Source organism: Argiope bruennichi, chromosome 11 (assembly GCF_947563725.1).
Source record: "Argiope bruennichi chromosome 11, qqArgBrue1.1, whole genome shotgun sequence".
Classification (NCBI taxonomy): Eukaryota; Metazoa; Arthropoda; class Arachnida; order Araneae; family Araneidae; genus Argiope; species Argiope bruennichi.
Genome location: NC_079161.1, coordinates 9,054,940 through 9,072,798, shown reverse-complemented (window position 1 = coordinate 9,072,798; position 17,859 = coordinate 9,054,940).

The window sequence follows — 17,859 nt, the reverse complement described above, 5'->3', positions numbered from 1 at the left end:
GTTATATTGATATGGAAGAACGTGTTCAAGCTATATGTAGTGGGAATTAATGTGCGTACTTCATCTGTAAATCTGATGCACTTAGATTCTTTTTCATCTTGATGAATGAATAGCTTTTAACGTGAATTCATACCTTGATTGATGCAAATTTGCATTTTTAAATTTAAGGAGTCGAGAAGAGATGAAGGAATCGTATTTTCAAGTAATAATGAATAATATACCTATTTATATTAGAAACATTATACTTTCCTTTTAAAATAATAATTTTTCTTGCTAATATATAGAAATAGGTAAACAATCCATCATAACAGTGGTAATATGAATTACTCCCAAGCTAATTATTTACATCAATTAAAATGAACCAATTGGCGAAAGGATGAAGGCTCACCAATGTCAGGTAAGTCATAATTTCAGAAAACCAATTCCAATTTTTAGTGCAGTGATAATATATAGAGGCTTCGTAATTAACAGATGGCGCTACAGTCCAAAAATGAATCTAGCAATAGTCTTCATCTTTGGGTTGCAGCGCCATCTGTTAATCACGAAAACTCTATGCTTTACCATTGCACGAACATCTACATTCCGCTTTTGTGGAATTGGTTCTCTGAAATTATGAATTACCTGAGATTATAATTTATCATAACATTTGGCGATTCTTATATCTAAAATGGTTTAGATGGAGGATTGTTTGAGAAAATGATTAAATATTATCTGCTGTTTTAATCAAATTCTTAAGTCATGGTTGAAGAATAACACTTTTATTACCTAATTGATATGGATTTTCAATATACAAGGCTAATAAAATTTCTTCTCTCGCAAGACAGTAAAATATTACATATTATACAAAACTGGATTGGATAAGCCAGTTTAAAAGTCAATCTACCACAAAATATGAAGGTCTACTCTAACTATATTAGTTTTAACATGTAATAATAATCAGAATTAAAAATAAAAGTTGATTTATTTATTTGAATTGCAGCAGAGAGGAGGGTAATTCGGTGTGTTGGAAAATAATAATTCCATAACCCGATAGATGGCGCAAATCTGCCATTACTCCTCCGTTAAAGAATGCGTTAGAGAAAGAAAGTTCGTATCATGAAAAGCAGATGTATAAATCTGGCGTTAAGATTTATAAAATTGTAGACGGTCGAACTGACAGTTCTGTAATTCTCTTTTAGAATGCAAGCAATATGTGACCGGATTATTAAACAGGCAGAGTAAGCAGTTGCCAAAAAGTCTGAAGCCGTCGAGATTTATTTTGCTTTTGTTTGTTTAGCTGTTCTTTCAAAGAACTGGCTTTTGTGCTTTCATTGATTGAATTATATTGACCACATCCTATAATTTATTCAAATTAATATCAAATATTGTTGAAAATTTTTTCCAGTTAATTGACATTTGCAAGACTCACTTTTACATTTAGTGCTTTGCATGACTTGCTAAGTACATCTGAACAGTATATGAAATTATATTTGTAAAATTGAAAATATTTATTTACAAAGTCTGAGAGACATATTGTCCATCTAGAGCCTTCATCAACAGCTGTTTTTATTAATGATTTTCGTCTAATATGAATGCATTAGACAGCTTTAGAAGAAAAATGCTTAAAATTTATCCTTAACATAAATTGAGTTGCCTTATTTTGAAATTTTCGAAGTCACCTATATATATAATTGAATGTTATACAATATTTCCTGATAAATAAGATTTAAATTGTTATTTAGATCACCTTCAAAGATGCTACATGTTTAGAAAAGCTTCCAAACGTACAAAACACAGAAGAATTGACTTGAAGAATTTGTCAAACTCCTTTTTCCTAAGCGTCTTCCAAGGAATCTTAATCGCAGGATTTGTTAAATTCTGAGCTGAATTTCAGTACTTCTACCAATCGTACGACACAAAAAGAAAAGAATCGACTTCGATTTTTGAATAAATTTCCGAGTCCAAAAAACACAATTTTAGAATTATATCTGTCTGTGATCATGATAATTTAAAAGCACTACAGGCATGAAATTTCTCACGTGGTTCTTTTTTAACGTTAATTCTACGGGAATTTGCAGATTTCTGAAGAATTTCAGGCGGAATAGGTCTGTAAGGTTATCTGTGCGAACACAGTAACTAAAAAAAAAAAAAAAAACCTTGAAGAATGAAATAAGACATACAAATTTATCATTAGATAGGATGCGCATTTAATTTTTTGGCCCAATGGATTTTATATGGAAACCATTTAAAAAACTAACTTTCCCGCCAAAAAAATCTTCCATTTTCTCCACCGCCAACTTTTCCGCCAAAAAAATCTTCCATTTTCCCCACCGCCAAATGAGTAAGGCTTTAGTTTTTTTTTTTCTCCCAACAGTCATGAGGCTAGGGTTAACATTTTACGGCGGATTATTTCAAACGATTCTGTTTATTTTCTTAATGTTTTATGCATTTAAAATTAAACATTGTTAATTAATCCATATTTCAGATTTATTCTGAAGTACTTTTGAATTAAAATAGTGCAGAATAAAGGAAATTAAAAATGTATAATCTGCATAGCGTTACCCCAACTGGCGTAGAAAATTCACGCATGCGCATTGTGTTCTGATTGTTGCCATGACAACCATTATCAACGGATGATTTAAATTATTTTTAGGTTAGTTGCATGCTTTTGTAAGTAAATTGTATTTATGTTAGTTATATATTTTTTGTATATGCTTTTAGTTTTAAGTACATCGTTTTTTAAGTAGTTTTTTTAACCTGTTTTCAATGATTTAAATTATTTTTTGGTTAGTTGCATGCTTTTGTAATTAAATTGTATTTATGTTAGTTATATATTTTTTTGTATATGCTTATAGTTTTAAGTAGTCTTTTTAAACCTGTTTTAGACCGATAATTTTAAACGATTCATTTTATTTTCTTAGTGTTTGATGCATTTAAAATGAAACATTGTTAATTAATCGATCTGTTCATGATGAATCTGAGAAAATTTTGTTGACAAATTCTTGAGATATTACATAAATTAAGAAAGATATTCTTTAGTGCCCATAAAGTTTAAACGCTCAGTGACTCTGTTATCAGTAATCATATTATTAAAAAAATGCTTTGTTTCAGTAAAAAATATTATTATATTAATTGCAGATTAATCATTTACACTTTAATATAAAGCATAAATTCTATGAGGGGTAACAGAAAATTAGAGAGATACATATCACGTTATGACTGAAGGCCTTTTTAATATTATGAGTAAATTATATGACTATTAAAATTTGAAGTTTTAAAATATTTTGCTGAAGAATCTATTAAAGTTGGAATTGCGTTAAATATTTAATGGTACTACCAGAGTTTAACCTCCTTCTCGGTGCAATTTTTAAAAATCGCCAACAACGGCCTTGCGAAATGTTCAAAAGCAAAGGAGCAGATGTTCAATTATAGTGCATAATAAAGATTGCCAGCTTTGGCGCGTTATCACAACTTGGCGAAGAAGGGGGTTACACTCCGGTTCAACCTATTTAATTATTAAAATTTAAACGAACATTAAGATTGGCGAACCGGCTGGTCGCAAAAAGCGGCTAGTTATTAAATAAATCTTGGTATATCTTCTTAATAATTTATCAACTTCAGATGAGCAAAGGAGAATAGACGTGCTGATGTTATAAAAAGAATTACCGGGAGTATTTTTTTTACTGAATACAACAGAAAAACTGTTATTGAATATAACAGAGGAGCTAAGTGAATATTGAACTGCATTTTAGAGCACATAGAGCAAGAAGGATTTCTAATAGATATCTTTTCAATTATATCATTAAAAATTATTGAACAATTTAAGAAATAATAAAAATGATTTACATTTAAAAATGATCATAATAATCTTTCAAAATATCAAACATAATGCTTAATAGATGATAGATGAGTTAATACATCCCAGAAAAAGCTTGAGGGAAGAAAAAAAAGAAAATCTTCCTCCTGTACGAATACTTACAAAAATATAGAAGAATGAACAGAATCTTCGTTTTTTTAGCCTTCAGCTGTGAAAGATAAGCACATGTGTTTGTAGAAGCAAAGAAAATAGTTTGTTTCACTTCGAACATAAAAAGATCTTCAAATAATAATAATAAAATAAATAAAATTTTAAAAATAAGGGGGGGGGATTACTTAAATCAATACTGTAGCACCTCTTTTTCCCCTTGAGCAGAGAGCGTCCCCTTGTGGCGTTTTACGGAAGACCAGTAGTTGAAAGGGAGACCTTCACCCTGAGGTCGACATTCCCCGTCCGCAACCTTTGTGCTAACGCAGAATGCTGTCTGCTGGAAACGGTGGAATCCCTCCACCATACTGTTTTCTTTAACCTAATTGCCAATGCGTGTTTGTAAATTTTGTAGTGTAGCTGTGCTTGTGTAGATTAAAAATATTATATTTAAAACCGGGCAGTTATTTAGAAAATCATAACACACCCACTATAATACAAGATATTTTTGAATTTTAAACTGTACAAAAAAGTGATATTTGTGTGATAATATTGATTGAATTTAATGGAATAAAATGGTTCTATATTTGTTTACATTTAATTGTTTAAAATTTTTAAAAGACTGATCGGTGGTCACTTACTTCTAAAACATAAAATTGTGTCAAACATATTCTTTCAGTTCCGATTGTCTGTCTTTTCGAAGGCTGAGAGACAGACAAGCGCAAATAATCTATTTTATTAACAAAGGCTACAAAAATCAACATTTTGCTTTAAATATATTCTTTGGAATCTAAAAGATGCCTCAATCTCTATCTCTGCCTCTATGTAAAACGAGTTACTTACCATTTACATCAGGTTTCTGGTTATTTTTCAAACGGACTGCCATCGTCCTTTTCGGGAAGGGGGAAAAAAATAATACAAAAACGCACAAATGTTTGGTACATTCTCTTTCGGGTTCTTGAATTATTATTTTCTAAAACATCGAATTACCCTCCTCTCTGCTGCAATTCAAATAAATAAAACAACTTTTATTTTTAATTCTGATTATTATTACATTAAATACGGGTCCTTTCTCATGATAAATTTGTGTCTTGTTTCATTCTTCAAGGTTTTTTTTTTTAGTTACTGTGTTCGCACGGATAACCTTACAGACCTATTCCGTCTGAAATTCTTCAGAAATCTGCAAATTCCCGTAGAATTAACGTTAAAAAAGAACCATATGAGAAATTTCATGCCTGTAGTGCTTTTAAATTATCATGATCACAGACAGATATAATTCTAAAATTGTGTTTTTCGGACTCGGAAATTTATTCAAAAATCGAAGTCGATTCTTTTCTTTTTTGTATCGTACGATTGGTAGAAGTACTGAAATTCAGCTCAGAATTTAACAAATCCTGCGATTAAGATTCCTTGGAAGACGCTTAGGAAAAAGGAGTTTGACAAATTCTTCAAGTCTAATGATAAATTTGTATGTCTTATTTCATTCTTCAAGGTTTTTTTTTTTTTTTTAGTTACTGTGTTCGCACAGATAACCTTACAGACCTATTCCGCCTGAAATTCTTCAGAAATCTGCAAATTCCCGTAGAATTAACGTTAAAAAAGAACCACATGAGAAATTTCATGCCTGTAGTGCTTTTAAATTATCATGATCACAGACAGATATAATTCTAAAATTGTGTTTTTTGGACTCGGAAATTTATTCAAAAATCGAAGTCGATTCTTTTCTTTTTGTGTCGTACGATTGGTAGAAGTACTGAAATTCAGCTCAGAATTTAACAAATCCTGCGATTAAGATTCCTTGGAAGACGCTTAGGAAAAAGGAGTTTGACAAATTCTTCAAGTCAATTCTTCTGTGTTTTGTACGTTTGGAAGCTTTTCTAAACATGTAGCATCTTTGAAGGTGGTCTATTGCTTGTAAGATTTTTTGGTTCGGTATTGGTCTCAGGTCCTGTAATGACCGTTTATGTTTTCATAAGTTTTCCCCGTCATATCTGTAAATAGTTCATCATGTGTTCAATTCTATTTCCTCGTAATAAATTGTTTTTAAATTAATTCTTTCCTTTTGTCGAACCCAATCTTTGGAGACTTTTTATTCATCATCATTTCCACTGCAATACTCTAATTTCAAACTGCTGAATTCCCAGCCGTTTTATAAAATATCATTGTAACAATTTTGATAGTCACATACAGAAAAGTAACGGCTATTGCCTTTTGGTCGAAATTCTGTCCACTCGTTGGCCTTTCCATAACACACATATACAAAAACGAAATGCTGGCAGGAGACGAGAAATTTTAATTTTGAAACACGCGCCGCAGATTTACAAATCTGCGCGCTTTTAGTACACAAATATTTACACTCCACAAAATAGCAATAATTTTGCTTGCACTCTCGAAATATTTGATATATATGTCAACAATAAGCGTTTTAAAAGTGGTAAACGTTTGATCTTCAATCGCTATAAAGAATCATTTTTTCAACTTGTCCTCCATAAAGTAGAATATTATGACTATTTTGAAAAGTAACCCTTTCTTCCATGAAAAACCGGATTACTGTAAATGATTTTTCCTAGTCAAATATCTATAACGAAGAAAAATGAAGGAAATGTGAACGAAATTTAATGCTTACACTTAAAAGCACCAGTAAATACTTCTCATAAAATGGAAATAGTACATTGTTTTCCAAGAAATTCCTATAAGCTTCATTTCTAAAGCAATGTCGTTTCCCACATGCATAATCTAATATATAAAATTGAATATTTGTTCGTATTTTATGCTTTCCCGTACCGTTCATCCGATTGCGATGAAACTTTGCCAACTTATTGCTTGCACTTGCGCGAAGGTATAGGCATAGTGCAATAATTGGCATTCATTTTGAGCACAACATTTACAAAGAAATCGTTTCGTATGTTTCTTTTAGTCAAATTATTTTAAGATAAACAGAAGACGACAAACGGCACATGTCATTCGGAGTTAATTGCACATGCAAAACAAAAGTATACTCTTGGCAAGGGAGTGTGTTGGCCTCAAGCAGTGGATCCCACTCTTTTGTCTACTACTGCTCTGGATGCTAATGTCGTGGCAAGACAGAGGCACTGCACTAATCGCAAGAAATTCTCCCCGACAAATCTAAATTATAAAAGAGACATCACAACCACAATTGCAAGACTCAGAACAGGACACCTGAGGGGCATGAGGATCATGCTCGATGGCTCCAGATTCTATGGAGAATGCAGACACTATGCAGACGTGCAGCTAGATCCGGAGCATAGTTGAACTGCCGTTCTATTATTTTCTCTTCAAAATATGCATTGACTACACCAGGGATATTCCGATAAAGCTGAAGATGTAGCCAGGGTTGTTCTGCATGCTTTCGGCCCAATCTAATTGCCCTCCTCTCTTCCTTCCCCCTTATTTTTTATTGCACTTCTCACACAACAACAATCATAAGCTGTTACCGCTACCCTCCAAATAGAATCACAAATTCTTATAACAGCATGGCCAGAACAGAAATCCGTTGGCGCTTTGATGCTCTCTAATTATGAATCTGTATTTGCAGCTCAATGTACGTGCTCAATGTAAGTTCGATTTGATCTCCGATTTATAGAAACTTCTCAAATTGTATCAGTACTTTTAAACCACTTATTCTCTTAGGAGGAAAAGAGGTTCGACTCAGAATGTCAAAAGCAAATTTTGGAGTTAGTCATAAATGATATATTTTGTTGTGAATTCACAATTGCAATGATGTCTGAAGGATTTTCAGGAAAAGGTGACTAAGACTCCTGATTGCTTACAGTTGTCAAAAACTGAATGGTCTGTGATCCTTCTACCGTTAACAACCAGACGATTTCGAGCGTTTTATTCTCTTGCTTTTCGAATTCAGGGAGATTTCACAACTTCAAAACTGGGGACAGTAACCTTAGCACCGGTAGAATCTGTTGGAATTTAATTTTTGTAAAGCGAATGCATTATCAGTAATCAATATTCAAGATTATTTGAAATAATTATGATTAATAAAAAAAACTATTTTTATTGTTTTTTTTTAGTATTATTGGCTATTTACATAAATTATTTTCTTTATAAAGAAAAATATTCAATTACTTCTTCAAAACTGAGGTAAAATAAGGAAGAGTAAAAACATATAATTCATTGAATTTATCAAACTATGACTTTTTCTTTGCGAACTATATTTTATAAAAAAAATAATCAAATGCTGTGCGATAAAGTGAATAAATAAAAGAAAAAATGTAGAATATATCTACAACTGCACTTGCTTTAAAAAAATGTATATGAAACCCATTACTGTTGGCGCTCTTACAGAATAATCTACTATTAATACTGTGCTTCCAAGTAAGCATTTAATATCATATTAAGATCATATTTAATTACCAACTACATTATGTTTGATTTAAAAATCTTAATCCTTTTTTTAAATGCAAAAAAAGTATCCTATATTTTACTTTTATCATGTATCGTTTTGTGCTGGCTTTAAAGACTGCGTCATAATCAATGCCAATTTTGCTTTTCTTTATTTTTCTGATCTCAAATAAATGAATCCACAGCAACTAACTGCTAACATCTCCCCCCCCCCCAAAAAAAAAGTGGAATGGGCATTTATTTCCTTAAATATTGCAATTAGACATAAACTTTCAATAAGTGCGAAGTTTCATTGCCTAAAGTAAGTAATGGTATGAAAACATTTTGGTATCTTTGCAGGATGGTAGTAAACAGTTAAAAAATAAAAATTTTATACGGTTATTTTTGTGTGAAAACGTCTGTTAGTGAAATGCCTCTCGTATATTCATCAATACACAGTTTTACATTTCCACGAACAAAATTTGAGAGATATGTTTATTTCTAAATTTAGGGGGTTATTACAAATTTAAATTGAATAGTTATTTTAAAAATTCAAATGTATTCAAAACAGAAAAACTGCAATATGCAAATATATATTAAGTCACAACATTAACTCATCACGACTTTTTAACTTTCTCGTATACGGAATATAGAGAAAATATTGTCATCTTCAAGAAAATCGAACTCGAGATTTGGATACAAATCTCCATATTTTATACTTCCTTGAGTTCGAAAAACATATTTTTGGAAGATGTTTGTCTATTTGTGGCGAAGACGAATGAAAACTGCTTTGAAAAATTTGGTATATGGTCTTTAAACCAAATTTGTCGATTTCTATGAAATTTTGAGCAAAATCCGTTCAGGGAAACTGTCTGTCCGGCTGTACGAATATAAATTAACTCGATAACTACAAAACGAGGGAAGTTAAATGGATAAAATTCGGTACACAAATTTAACATATCTAGAACAAATATTTATCGAATTTTGAGTCAAATCCAACGAGGGGTTGACCACCTACTAGTCTGTAATTTCAAAAGCATGTAAAGACGATAAGTCAAACATGCAGTGGCTTTATTATATTAAATTTCACATGTGATCTTGTGACTACAGTTGCAGTTCTGTGTCAAATTTTGATTCTATTCGGTTGGAAAAAAATACATCTAAAATAAAAATTCGATTTTCGGGTATCTCATGCCAGGGATTAATCGCCAAAAAACTTGGAAGGTTGACACGTCAGGTTCAATAAAAATAACCTCGTATTCTAATAATTAAAGTTAGTATTTCATAACTGTTATACACTACTGCCATTGCAAGGCGTTCACTACATTACTCAATATATACAATTTTTTGACGGAAGATGGGCGATAACACTTGTTAAAAAGTGTGTTAGAAAATTTTGGGGGTAACACTTTCGCTGTTTATTAACTCATAGTATTATTGACTTTGATTGGTTGACAATTCTGCGTCCAGTTCTTACTTATGCATGTCCTGTCTGGGGTCATTCTGCTGATTACAGTATCAAAAAATTAGAAATCATGGAAAATAAAACCTTAAACCCTTTATGCGTAATGGCGAGATTAAACACGCACTAAAAATTCCCAAAATCAAAGATTTCATCACTAAACTCGAGAAAAACTTCTTTGATAATCTTACAAATATTAAAAATCTTTCTGCTAGAAACATTACTTTTTATGACAGTTCACTTCCTGAAAATAGAAAGCGCCCCACAGCGGTTCTCCTGAGATAAGTATTAGCTCCTCCTCTACAAGTCTCGTAACTACGCCCTATCTGTCTATTTTGATTTGTAGCTTGTTTTGCTTAATTATAGTAAAGTTTTACTGGCGCGTTTGGTTCGACATCGTCTTTTTAAATTTTTTTCCTTAGGTTTGATCCCAGCTTAAGTTTTGATTTTTTTAAGTCTCCAAAATCCAAAGTAAATAAATTTTTAGCACCTCTTCCTAACGTTTATCACTTAATTTATCTTTTTATATTAAATCTTTTCATGTTCTTATTTTATTTTTAAAATTTTTCTATTTTAATTTCTTATTTTCTTTTTAGTGAAACTACTTTAAATTAATTTTAGCTTTCCACATGGCACATGTTTTTCTGAACTCCACGGAATTTCACTCATCTCAAGTCAAAACTGTTCCACAAATGCAGCTGAAGGCCCCTGTATTAGAAACTTTGCCGTGAACTTTGAGTATATGCTGATGAATGTCATTTTACTGATTGGTATTTTTAAATTAGAAATGTTTCTTAAAAATTTAATATTTTAAATCCACAGAAGCCAAAATATATTCACATAATTACCTATCTAGTTTATTGAAGCTTTGTATTGGAAGAATATGTCTACATGAAATATTTATGGCAATAAAAGCTTTTTCTATTCACGTGGAACATTCTGCATTTATAAATGAAAAAAATCCTGAATGAAGAAAAAGCTGAATCTATAACATTTTCATGAAAATGATAAAAGAAGCGGAAATCTATTACATGATAAAAGAAAACTGATATAATAATGCTGGAAAAATTTTTAACTTCAGGTTTGGATCGATATCCTTTTTAACTTTATTCAATTTTAATGTAATGTTATAGAAATTTCAAAAATTTGTTATATTTTCAATTATGAACTAAAGATAATACAAATAAGCTGCAAGTAAATGTCCGGTTAAAAATTAGAGAATAATTTTAAAGATGTAGATTCTTTTAATTGAATTATTTTCTAATGAGTAGTTTTTAATTTGGAATTCACCATTATAAATATTATTGAATCCTGTGATATTTTTTTTTCTTTCAAATTCCCTATAAAACGGTTGTGTGGAATCAGATTAAAACAGTTGTTTGGATCATTGACTCCATGCAGTTGACAATAATATTAAAAAACTGAACATATTTTAGAAGCTGGTTGTACACTATTTTCATTTTCCGATTTTAGCTCCGAATCAAGATATTCTTGCGTGGCTTCAATTTTTTTTTTAAAAATTACATCTTGAAATTCTCATTTTTCCCCAGTCATATATATGCCATCTCATCTCTCATTAAAAGCAGAATTTCGGTTTTCAATTATCCTGTCAATATAAATAATTTTTTGAACAATCTATTGATAAAAAAAATTGAATTATTCCGCCTTGTTTGATACAGGAATAAGAGCTTCCACGCATTTCCAATTACATTTTCTTCACTTATGTATTCGATAGCATTTTCCACAAAATGATTATCACATATTGAATCGTAAATTTCAATTAAATTTTTTAATCTGTAGTTCATGCATCCATTCGGGATGGGATGAAAAATAAACCTTCAGTTTGCCATTGAATGCAGAGCACGAGTTTTAAGAATTCTTTTAAAATTACATTTTATCTTTATCGTTATTTAAAATGCAGTTAATCAAACAATGGATAGATTATTTAAGAAATTTTTTAAATATTTTTCGTAATCTTAATCTTTATGTCCACAGCCGAAAAATTATATTTTCTTTGCCTTCACCCATTGATTCCATTTTTTAAAAAAATGTATTGTTTGTGGCGCCATCTGTTGAGTGATAAATAGAATATATTATATATACAAAATAATTTTTGTTTGTTTTGTTTCTTTGCTTTTCCGTCTAGGGAGATGCCTGTAGAGCGGGAACTAATAAAGAGCTTATTATAAACTTTTAACGTTATTTTAAAATGATGTATTTTAATAATGCCTAATATACATAACATTATTTTATTTACTTAAATTTATTTTTAATTGGGAAGTGGAAAATGGTTTCCATTGTAAGATTCAATAATGCCAATAAGATCCAAGCTTTTAGAAAATAATGAGAAAACAGATAAACTAATAACTTAGTAAGTATTTAGAAAAAAATTAATAAGTAAAAATAAAAATAATTTCATTAATGAAAATGATTACAAAAAATCCTAACAGGATAAATTTATTTTTAAAAAATAAAAAAAGATAATACATTATCTTCGTTTTTTTAAAAAAAATCCAAAATTTTGATCTTTTCTTATGTAATTTTTTTGCCGTAATTATTTTTTAATAAAGGCCATTTCTTTGCAAAATCATGAATGTCGTCTACCACTATGTCTTTTTAATAAAAAAAATAAGATTAATTAATTTCAAGGTGTTTTTTTTTAATGTTTGCTCGAATATAGCTGAAAACTGACTACAACGCACTATATTTTTTCCTAACAAATTGCTGGAGATAAAGATGATTAATACCAGAATGAGGCGAAAGTTTTGAACGATGAAAGTAGAATATTTAGTAATTTAAAAGCTATTTTTGAAATATCTGCCAGCGTTCAATAATTTTTCACTTCAATCTATAAGTATTTGTATTTCAATTTGCAAGCATTCTAAATCGATTGCAAAAATGTTGAATGCGAGTTCACTATTGATTTTTTTTTTTTTTTTTTTTTTTTTTTTACTATTTCAATTGAATAATTGCTTCCACTTGCTCGAAATAGCAGAAGATTCTAACTCTAAAAAATCGTTAATATCAAATATTGAATCAAGGTGTTCTTTCTCATGATAAATATCCCCCTCCAAGTAATATACAAGTTTTTTATGATTGTACATTTATATATTCATTTAATCTTAATGTATTGAGAACAGACAGGAAATAATTGAGACAATTTTTTACGAGAATATGAGGTAGGGTATTTTCGTAGAGCAAGAAAATTTTAGGACTCGTTTCCTAATACAACAAAATAAAAGATTGATTTAATGGATTAAAAAGCAACTTTCTATAATTTTAAGAATGAATTATTATTATTGTAAAATTTTTTGAAACCATCATTCGAGAAATTTCAACTAATTACTGTACTCTTGTCAAGCAAAAACTACGGGCAAGCGAAAGAAGAAAAGTAATAAGGCAATAAAAAAAAGTACAATTATTCATTACAATATTAATTCATTGTACAATAATTCATTTAATCAAATTCAATCAATAACAGCAATAAGTATAAAAGTGAAAATTTTAGATCTCCAACATTATATGAAAACTCGGTTCCATATGTGAAGTTTTCTTCTGCTAATTTCTTTGGAGTTTTTGGCATCAAGAATTTATAATGTTTATTTGGTAAAAACATTTTAAAAAGAGACGAATTTCATACATCTATAAATTTAAACGATAAATTTATTATATTTAATCTTCAATTCAATTTCACAGTGATTTTGTTTCTTTTCATTGTATTAATGCACATTGTTAACAATAATTAATACTTCAGAATATATTAGAAACAAAATGGATGAATGTAAACTTTCAGAATATAAGTTTTTATAAACTATAATGATAATAACGATTTTTTTTTCTTATGTTTCGCATATCATGAAGGTGGGTTTACACTTGGCCAGTTATAAGATGACCAGAAGGCAGCGCATGCGCAGAAAGGCTGAAAAATGCTGTTCGGTCGATGGCGAGTACTTGTTCCGACGGAACAACAACATGCCGCTGTATTGTATTTTTTACTTACTGCGCATGCGTTTGTAGAATTTAGCGGATTTATTTGTTTATTTATTTATTTTTGGCATGGAAAAACTGATCGCTTATCATAGATTAATTTCAACAATTTTTTTTTTTTTTTTTTTTTTGCTCTTTGTTCTTTCAGATGCGAGTTTTTTTTAAAAAAATATGTTATTTGATATTTTTTCTATAGTTTCCAAATTTAGGTATGCTGATCTTTTTTACTTATGTTTTATCATATTTCTTTGTGTAAATATATATATTAATACATACGCAGTGAAAAAGAAAAATTCTGGGATAATAATAAAACGGTTTATAGCCAAGCATAGAATGCCTGAATCAAACTTATGAAATGATGGCAAACATAAATCAGTCCCTTTCTACGCAAGCGTTATCTTACTGGCCTTCTTATAAATGGCCGAATGTAAACCCTCCTTAAGAGTCATATCCGAAAACATTTCATGGTTGCATTTAATAACAACATAGATAAAAAAAAAAATGATGATAAAATTGCAATAGCCAGGGCATTTGAAATTTAACTTTTGCAGTATATAAACGATTGAAAGTGAAATAAACAGAGTCTTCCTTTATTTGAAAAAGTGCTTTTTTCGTGTGTGTGAATTTATTCTAAATATAGTAGGATGTGTGATATATATTTCATCATTTCAGTTCGAACTCTTGTTTTTATTCCTCCAATCTTGTCTTACCTAGTTTTAAATAGAAGCTAAATTATAAGAAATATTTTTGATTTAAAAAAATTAATCCAAAAATAATCTTTTCAAAAACAGTTTAGGATTTTGTTAGCGACCAATGCTACGAAGGTGAAATTCACATTACATATAAAGCTATTTTTAACATCGACAAAAGTTTCTTGATAAAATTGTACGCAGTACTGTAGTATAGAACAAATATAAAGGTATTAAACATAGAAATAACCTGTCATAAAATGACCCTAATAACTATTCCAAGATTTTCGTTTAATTACTATATTAATTACTGTATGTTTAATTCGTTTCGTTTAATTACTGTATGTTTCGTTTTATTACTGCTTCGGCATAGTCAAACTCTAGCCATCTAAATTCACGCGATCTTTTTTATTTGTCTTTCTTTTATATATGTGTTTGTGCTTGTGTAATAAAGGGGCTGAGTAAAAGAACCATGAATAGGATTACATAAAAAGTAACAAAGAAAGAAAATAATAATAATAATTGAAAATTTTGAGAGAAACTGGATTTTTAGTGATTAAATTTATGTTTTCGCTTATTACTTCATATAAACACTTTTATTCTTTTTCCTTTTGCCTCAAAATGATATAATTTTTTTCGACCGTATCCTTTCTGAAAACTTTTTATTATCTTTCGAATGAATAAAAGACATTAAAAAGTACCCTTCTTTGTTTACTGGTAACATCAATCGTGGACCTTTGAAATAAAGACGACTTAGAAATATATATATTGTTTTTTAGTTTTGACATTCAATTAATCGAAATAAATTCGAATTTGAAACGATACCTTAACATTATTTATATGAGAAATTTGAGACCAGTGAAAACAAAATCGAATTATTGACAAATGTGAATTAAAATATTCTGGTACGGAGAATCTCTTTCATATTACGGCTTTTCCTTGACTGAGTCGAAGGCATCACTATCCTTCTTTCGTTGCCTCATTATGTGAGGCTGAGACTTGAGTTCTGAATAGTCTCCGTACTACAGTTGCCTGGTGGTAAGGTCTTGGCTTAGGAACCGAAGGGTTTTAGGTTCAAGACCCGGTTGTCGTGAAGAACTGTAGGTGTACGCGGGTCTAGTGCACTCCAAATCCGTCAGGACTGAACGTCTTCCTGCTGGTGTGATACGGTTGTTTGGAGATGTGGTGACAGCTTAGATGTCGCCCTCTTTGTCTGACCGCGGTTCAAAACTTCGATGTCCGTTTCAAAATGGCACTAGTGTTGCTTTGAAACGAGACTTTAATATAACTAAATTTAAAGCCTGTATAACGTTCTATTTCCAAGTTCATTCGAAAAGTAAAGTCCGATTTTTTATAAAAGATAAACCACCAAAATTTTTCAAAAGGCTTTAAAAAAAAAATATTCCTTACATGCTTCTCTATATGGTTTCCATATTTGTTTAAAGATTTCCCATTACATTCTACAAGTTTTTGTATGCCTAAGTCATAGAAGTCTGCCGCCTGTGAGGATCACCAGTCTTTATATGCTTATTCAATCAAGAATACAAGCCATTCTTTTTAATTGGTGTTCCTCAGTTAAAAGCCTGGGAATATAAAGGTGCATAGTTTGCGAAATGGAAAATTTTTAGGACAATTTTGTACAAAATTATTCTACTACAAGTTCAATACTAAAGTTGAAATTTTGAATCACAGGTCTTCGCGAGTCTTTTTGTCCACGCCATTGACCGTCTTCTGTGATCATTGATGGTCGGCTCGATTGTGGATCCTCATGAACTTTCACTCATCGCATTGCGCCATACACCTCACTTATCTGTTTCTGAATTTCCTCCACTGAGTCTAGCTTAGTTTTATTAATCTTTCGTTTTAAAGCCACACTAGGGCTATTTTTGGCATGGTCCTCGTCATTTTGAACCGCGGTCAAATGACGACGACGACATCTGAGCTGACACACCCCTCTGCAAGTCTCCACCCCACACCAGCGGGAGGACGTTTGACCTTGACGGATTTAACACGCATCAGTTCCGCTGGTGTGGTGTGGAGAGTGGGTGCCAGCTCAGGTGTCGTCCTCGTCATCTGACCGCGGTTCAAAATGACGAGGTCCGTCCCTAAATAGCCCTAGTGTTGCTTTACAGCGGGACGTTAATATAACTAAACAATATACAACGGTTCTTCGGTGGTATCGGGTATCGAACCTGAAACCCTGCGATTCCGAAACCGAGACATAACCACCAGGTCACTGCGGCCCCTTCTGCAGCAGAAACATTCCTTTCTGTCAAAAACTGATTCATTGATCACATTTCACATGGGCTTATAAATTCTCTTAAACATTTTGAACTGATATTGCAAACAGTATAATGCAACAATCCAATGCAAATGGCGTCATTTGACGATCAAGACATGCCCAGAGTCGGTGCGCATGCATGCTAAAATGTTCGTGCGGCATTCGATTACTTGAGACGATTCTGGCCTTACTTTCCGAATAACCCTTATAGTTCCAGGATTATCACTCTAATAATGTCCGTAGTTTGAACTGAATTTGGCCAACCTGGTTAGTTTTATTATAATCAAAATCAGTTTTAATGGACAAAAATTCGGCCCGAGCTTCCTAATTTGATATTCCAAACTTCATATATACAATTCGAAAAATGATTGGAGGCAATGAAAACGATGTCTGTTTATCGAAACTTATAAGACATGTTTAAAAAGTTTTTCGGCTCGATTTTTTTAAAAATTTAGTATTTATTAATATTACGAAATTTATAAAATTCATTATCTTATGATCGTTTGGCTTTAGCATCCCTTTCGTCTACTGAATAATTTTATTAATTATGTAATCTTACATTTGTTTTATTCTGAAGAATTGATACATATTTGAAACGGGAAAAAACGTTATCTCGAACTTCAATCATGAGCATATTAGTCGCCTATGGCGACCAGTTTGTTCACTCAGATTATTGATTTTTTTAGGATATTAAATGATTAATATGGAAGACATTTAAACAAATATTTTATCTTTTTATTTAATTACGATTGAAAAATATGTATTAGATTAAATCAATTTATTGCAAATTAAAAAGTGCATATATTACGAAATAAAATCAGAAGTGGAAATCCTACTACTGAGTTAATGGTCGATAAAGACACGCGATTGAATGTTTTTATTGACGAATTTGAATTCCATTATACATTTAAGAACATTGTTAAAAATAGTGTATCAAATAAAATTGAAAATAAAATTAAGGAAAAAATTGTATGCAAATGAAATTGATATCATTAAAAAAGTAATTTTTTGATTCTCAAGATAATACGAAGACCATTTTGGCAAAGTAATTATTTTGGAAAACATGAGCATCATACCCATCTGGGGAAGGTAAATCTATTTTTTTGCCATCGATTAAAATTTCTGTTGGAGGTCCATTCTTGAT